Raw genomic sequence first — 7,609 nt, 5'->3', positions numbered from 1 at the left:
TGTCTGTTTGTGTTCTCTGGGATCCTATCTGGGAGAGAAGGCAGATTTCAAGATGATAAATCCTCTTGCAATTCAAATGAATTCTTATCATCCTGAATAAGCCCTTTGTCTTTTAAGTGATGCAAAAAACAGGCTTGAGATGGCTTGAGGCAATAGACAGTCTTGAGATCCTCTTTTGAGCCACCACAGGACTTCACATCTTTGTGCAGTGACTGCCCAGGGAGAAGTCAAGATTTCATGCTCCAGGTTTGGTTTTCATGAGTGAACATCAATCAGGGATGAATCTACCTTGTTATATATGATAATGAAAGATTTTTTTTATTTTTATTTTCCTTCACCCCACCATATTTTATATTTCTGTTCAGTCTTTTGTTCCCTATTCTATCCCTATATAAGATATCTGACTATTAATATCAGAAAATATGTCAAACATATTTCTTCGATTTATACCCACTCCCCTAACATCAACAACTATGGAGCAAACTTGGAAATTGACTGACTGACTCTTTTGTTTGACAAGTTTTCAGTTAGAGTGACTACTTTGGTATAGCACTTAGAATTTTTCAAAGCCCTTCATGGTATATTGTCTGACCTGATTATTAATTATTCTTGTCATATAGGTGATTTTTATCCCCCATTTTTTAGATGTGGAAAATGAGGCTCAGAGAGATTGAGAGTTACATTAGATCAAGAAAGAAATTTTACAATAGTCAGGAATATATCCATGTCTCCTGATTCCAGGATATTTCCATCATGGCAGTTCCTTATATCTTCCCTGAAGAGACATTGTACTATAGCAGGGCTTCTTGACTTGGAATCTACATACATTGAAAAAGACAATGAATAGATATCATGGAATCCATGAACTGGGATGAGAAAAGTTATCTTTATATCAACTAATTCCTGATTTTAAAAAATCCCTGCAATTATTTCAAAACAGCATCCTGAAAAAGGTTCTAAAATTTACATCAAATGTCCAAGGAAATATGTGACATATAAAAAGACTAAGATATACTCAACTAAAGGGAGAAATGTTTGTAACCTAATGAGTTTTCAGTAATCTCCATAATTTTTATACAGATACCACTTTGTTCTGTCTTTATTTTTATCTCATTAAACAGTTCACATAAAAAGGGCATGCTATTAAAATAACCACACACTTACGTCTCAGATTCAAATCCATGAAAAAAAAATAACAGCATGTCATAATTAAAAAAGAAATAGTGTTGTTTTCCTTTGAAACATTTGATAAACTCTAATTTTTGTTCGGAGTAAAGGACATTGTATAAGGACCCTAAAACCGGAGTTTGAATCCAGTTCTGACATTTGATAGGCATGTGACACTGAAAAGTCACTCCTAGCTCTAAGCTTTTATTTCCTGATTTGTAAAATCTGGAGATTTATTCCAGATTAACAGAGAATTCTCTGGCAACCTTCAAGTCCTTTGTAATTTAAATGAAAGATAATTCAGTTTTCTAGAAAGGTAAGGAGAAAAACATTAGCTTCCCAATTGTGATATTGTTCCCTTATAAAATGTCTAAAACTATCAGAAATGATACATAGGTAAACATTCAGTATGTGGACTCCATTTTGGACTATGCAGGAATTTAATGGTCCCTTCTTGCTGTAACTGCTTGAGCCCTAAACCCAGGACGTACTTTACTTGTTAAAATATATTCCTAAACTAGTATCCATCTGGAGATTTGGAAAAGCTTTCAAACTCTAGAAATAGGATGAATAAGAGTTATGCAACCAATTTACTCTGAGTGGTAACTCAAGCACTTATGGGCATGTCCTTTTCAAGTGACCTCTAGACCCTTTTACTCATATGGGGACAGACTGAGATTCCTGCATGTCTTGTCCAAAGCATAAAACAGGACATTGAGTCATGAAAGAAAGGGGGGAGTTTTATCAAAAGTGTATAATTGTATTTTAACTAGAACTGCCAAAAAACTCTCTACCCCAAATAAACACTTCTTTTAATATATTACTACTATTATAATTTGTATTAATCTCTCCTTTTGATTCTATAATGATTATGAAATGAATGCAACCACTGCTCCTGGAAAGAGATGTCTCTCTACTGCCCTGTGAGTTCCTCATTATTCCTGTAAGTATCCAAGCCAAAGTATGCTTTCCTGGGTAACACTCCTCTCTAAATATTTCTTGATTTTTAGAAAATAAGGTCTTTGAGAGCAAGAATTATTTTTTTTAATCCAAGTTTTTAGTATAGATTTAGCCACATATTAGGTACTTACTGCATACAAGTACATATTACATTAAGCACCTACTGCATAAAAGATGAAAGACAATGTTGGGAAGTGAGGAGAGATGGGGCCTCAGAGCAACGAAGACATGGGGTCAAGCCCGAATGCTGACACATAGTGTAGACATGGGCAATTCATTGAAGCTTTCAAGGACTCAGGGAATTCTAAAACAATGTCTAGTGCAGTTATCAATATGTATAGAAAAGGAGTGAGCCTCACTGAGAATTCCTTACAGTAATAAAATCATAGATTCAACCTAACAACAACAAAAGTAAGTATAACTTATAGCACTGGAGCATAGTGTTTTTCTTTAAATCAGTTCCTCATCTTTTGGTGTTGTTGATATTATTTATTTTCAAATGAATGTACTTCACAAACACAAAGTGGTTATATAGATTTTTACTTTGCAGAAAAACGGGGAAAGGATAAGTCAGCAAACTGAAAATTAAATATAAATCAATAATATGATGTGACAAAAAAAGTTAAGTATTCTCACACTTATTTAAGGGAAATACAGTCTCTACAGGGGTGGGGAACCTGTAGCCTGGAGACCATGTGTGACCCTCTAGGTCCATAAGTGCAGCCTTCCGACTGAGTCCAAGTTTTACAGAATAAATCTGTTGATTAAAGTTTTTTGAAGTTTGGATTCAGTCAAAGGGCCACGCTTGAAGACCTAGATGGCCACACATGGCCTCAAGGTAACATAGGTTCCCCAGCCTGTATCTAGGACTATGAAAGGAACAGTCCTTTATATTCTTTCTTGTTTATACCTTTTTCAGAGTATTGTGTTCTGTCCTAGGTTTCACGTGGACCCTGATTGGTCACAGAATGTTCCAAATAGGGCAACCAAGAGGGATGATGGCTTCTCTGTTGTGTTACCTAAAAAGTAATTTAAATAAGTTATGATATTTCTCCTGGGGAAGTGATGAACTGAGAGCTGCCTTCAAGTAATTGTAAGCTTCTTGTGGAGGAAGTAGTGCACTTCTTTCATTTAGCTCTAAATCATAGCATAGATGAAGGATTCTGGGGTGGATGTTGCAAACAAATTTATTCCCAATATAAGGACAAATTACCAAAAGTTAAAGAGCTATTGAAAAGGAAAATGAGTTGCCTTTGGAAGGAGGAGGATCTTTAAAGAAAGGCTGAATGAATTCCCAGGTATATTTTAGGAGGGATCCTTTTTTCAGACACAAGTTAGAATAGATTTCTTCTAATGTTCTTCTAATGTTCCCTTCAGAACTGGCACTTAAGGAATGACTAAGCTTACATTCTTCTACAGGCCTAGGGGTGTGTAAAGAAATACAACATATATTCAAGTGAGTAGAACATTAGGTATGATGCGAAGGCTCCAAAGAGAATGTGGCAACTAAGTTGAGTGCTGAAGGATTAGTAATCCATGATATTTGGAAAATTATTTTTAAGGTTTACAAAACCATTTACATAGATTGTGTTCTTTGCTGCTTCTACTCACCTAGTGAGATAATGGATACCGGTTTATTTTTTCAATTTTATGGATGAGGAAATGAAGTGAGAGACAGTCAAAGTGATTTTTTAATAGTACAAATTACAATAATAGAGCAAAAATTATTTTACAAATAATAATAATGACAGGTGACATTCAAGTCTACGTGAGTTATAACGTAAAGTCTGCACACTTTCCATTACACCATATTTCCTCTAAAGAGGGTAGATGAATTAAATTGGTTTGAATTTAATTGAATTGTTTAATAAGTTGCTTTTGCTTTTAGGTAAGTTTTATTTGTTCACTCATATGTCTTCAATTTCCTTCATTGGATTTCTCTTTCTCTTGCCATCTCTGTTTTGGTCTGTCTCTGTCTGATTATCTACCTCTCTGTGTCTGTTTCTCCCTGTCTTTGTCACTGTCAAGGTCACTTTTTCTTTGTCTCTGTCCTTCTTACTGTCACTTTCCTTCTGTCTATGTCTATGTTTATCTTTCTGTTCTATACAGAGTCAATCCTAGGAATTCAAACATCCCCATTTTACCCACTCACCCATTCCCTAACCTGTGGCCTTAGGCATATTGAATTGTTTCCTCTTACTATTAAATCCAAATGTCTAGTGAAGGGACACTGAATGACTAAACCAAGGTTTTGATTCTGATTCTGTTTATTTTTAGCTATGTGATATTAAATAGGTCATTTTTCTTTACCATCACTATTTATCAGAAAATGCGAGGGGGTGTTAAACTACATGCCAACTATCATTCCTTCTGGCTCTAGATAATGTTTTCAATGATTGTCCTTAATTGAATGCAATATTCTATACAACAATACTTTGAATTTTTTTTTCTTTTCCCTTTTGGATTGCAAAGATGAAGCTTCTGTCTAAAGGGGTAATAAAGCCAATGGCAAGCTTTATTTTGAAAATTATATTAATAAGATAGACCCTTGTTTGCAGAAGTTTCAGGAAATTAAAAGGCATTACATTTCCAAAAAGTAACCCAGCCTTTGCCAGTGTATATGTGTATTTGTGTTTACAATAAAGACTGATCTAATTACAGTGAAAGATATAAGTAGATGGGAAGATGTTTACCTTACCCAGGGAATCTTTGTCCATTCATGTCATAATCTAAATGAAAGACATCCTTGCTTGTTTATTTGTGTATTTGCTTCTTTGTCTATTCCTCATTCTGTCTATATGGTTAGATCAATTTTTAAAGTTTATGATGTATCTTACCCAGAAAGTTCTATAGTGTTCTAGTGTTTCACGAAAGGAATATAATGTCATTCAGCAAAAACAAAACAAAACAAACAAACAAAAAAAAAGATCATGGTTAGGGCCTCAGCATCTAAAGGGAATCCCCCCCTTTCAACTTGGCTTCTCTTCTGATTGTCCTTCAAGACAATGGTGACCAAAACTGGTGAGCATATGTCTCCTTATTTTATACCTTACTTGATATTAACTCTCAGGGGTTATCTTGGATGTTTATATATCATGAAACCTTGCATACTTTGGATGGATACATGAGAAATGCTACTGAGAGAACATTAAGTTAGAATCTTGCTGTCCCACATCAAAAGCTACAACAGTTGACAGGTGGTATAATAGGCATTTAACAAGTGCCTGTTGATTTGGTTTGTTCTATTTTTTGAAATAGTTTGACATTTTCTACTTTGCAGTCATCTCTATGATTCCAAAAGAGAATCACTGCGGTATAACACATGCAAATCTGTCTATTACCTATTAATGAAAGTATGAAGCATGTTCTTATTAGATGTGTAAATTATTATCAATCACATTTTTATAGATGGTAAATTAAGCATATAGATCAATAGTTGTTGATATTCTTATATGTAACAAGGTCTTACATGTGAAACATATTGTTTCTGTAATCTTGGCAAGTAACTCAACTTCTCAGTATTCTAGGCATTAATATCTCTAACATCATTACTTAAAGAAAAAGTGGTAACATCAACTGACAGAGGAATTCTCTCACTTAGAAGTTCCATATAGCAATAAGATTTTCATTTCTGTTCCTATAGTTTGTGCAAATTTATAATATTAATATATATGTTAAATATAATATGCATACTAATATGTGTATATGTGTATATATATGTATGTATGTACATATATATATATATTTAATATCCCTGACATCTTCTTTCTGCAGAAGGAAATGGCAAATCACTGTAGTATCTTTGCCAAGAAAACTCCAAATGAGGTCACAAAGAGACAGACACAACTGAAATGACTGAACAACAGTCTTCCTTAGTCTCAGATATCTTAAAATTTGATGCCTCTTTTCACTAATAATTGTGTTAATTCTAGCATTCATATGATTCAGGTGTCTTTTTTTCCAACTTTGTTCACTATTTTCTTATGTCTGCATCTTTTTTTAGAACACCTAGGAAATAAATATTGGAATCCAAGTATGATTGCACCAGATTCATTGATGCTGGAATGTTTGTTGTAAATACTGTTGTAGGTACCTTGCCTCCCATGCTGGAAAAAAAAAAAGGTAAACAAATATACAAATTTATTTTAAAAAATAAAAACACACAAGGACAGTGGACCTGGGTTCTACAAGTTTATGCAGAGGGGTGTGGTGGGGAACATTCTGATATGACCTTCAATGCTTCAATGATTTGATTTGAAGGAATCGGTGGCTGTCTGTGCCTTTTCTCCAAGGAGTATTGTAAGTTGTGATGAAAGATAAAGATAAAAAGGAGAAAGAGGAAAATATGAAGGAAGACAAGAAAAGGAACAATAAAAAAGGGGAGAAGGAGGAAGAGTGAGGGTAGTGAGATATTTTCACTCTAGAAAATCAGAAAGATGGTGATACATCCAGGAAACAAAAGAGAAGAGAGATAGAGAATTAAATCTTTTCCCCAAATCTCACATTAACATTAGCCCTTTGCCATATCCTCAATTGTTGCAAAGGTTGCAAAAAGAAACCACCACTCATATCTCTTACAACTGTCACAGTAAAGATCATTGCTTTGCTTAATTAATCTCATTTTTCCTCCCTCACCTTGTGGGAATGTATTTCTTGATTTTGTGATGATCAGAGGGACCTACTCACTGATTCATTAGTCCACACTTCCCTTTCAGGAATGGAAATAAATTCATATCAGTGGTTTCTTAGTCCAATGTAAAATACTCCTTGGTGTATTTTCAACGTGTCCAGTTTGGGAACTGAGGCTGGTTTGTCATGTTTTATATATTTCTGTGTTCTTTTTTAGTAATTCATTCCATTTTTTGAATGCCTATAATTTTTCACTGATTGCTAATTGGCTATGTAAAATGGATCAGGTGAGTGGAAAACAAAGATCTGTTTACTAGTATTTTTCTCTTAGTTTTCAAAAAAAAGTATTTGAGTTTTTGACAACCAGCATCATATTCATATTTAATATTTATTGCATTATCTCTAAAATAATAGCCTTTAGTCATTTTTAACAAAAATATTAAGAATTTCCTTTTTTAATCAACTTAATTTAATTATTTTAAGAACTGGATGGTATAGAGTGAATCCTCATAAAAAAAGATCTTCATGATTTAGAACTTTTAAAATAGTATCATATCGTTTAAAGTTATATTGCATTTTTAACTTATGGGTATAAATAGATTTTAATAGCATGAGAAGGGCTACTGGATAGATATTTAATCTTAGAAGAATACCCATCATCTGGACGAAAGTAAAACAAGCTTTTGTATTTTCATCTAAATATATAGAAAAGAGCCAAAATGTAGAATTAAATTATATCCATAATCTGCTAATGAGACTTTATTCAAAAACATCTACAAACTGGTTTGTCATATATGGTTTAATTTCAGATGAATTAGGATTCTTCAAGAAAGCTGTCCTCTACTTTAAATTT

The sequence above is a fragment of the Vombatus ursinus genome, unplaced genomic scaffold (assembly GCF_900497805.2).
Source record: "Vombatus ursinus unplaced genomic scaffold, bare-nosed wombat genome assembly UNPS02014163.1, whole genome shotgun sequence".
In the NCBI taxonomy this organism is placed as follows: Eukaryota; Metazoa; Chordata; class Mammalia; order Diprotodontia; family Vombatidae; genus Vombatus; species Vombatus ursinus.
This window is presented reverse-complemented; position numbering follows the sequence as displayed.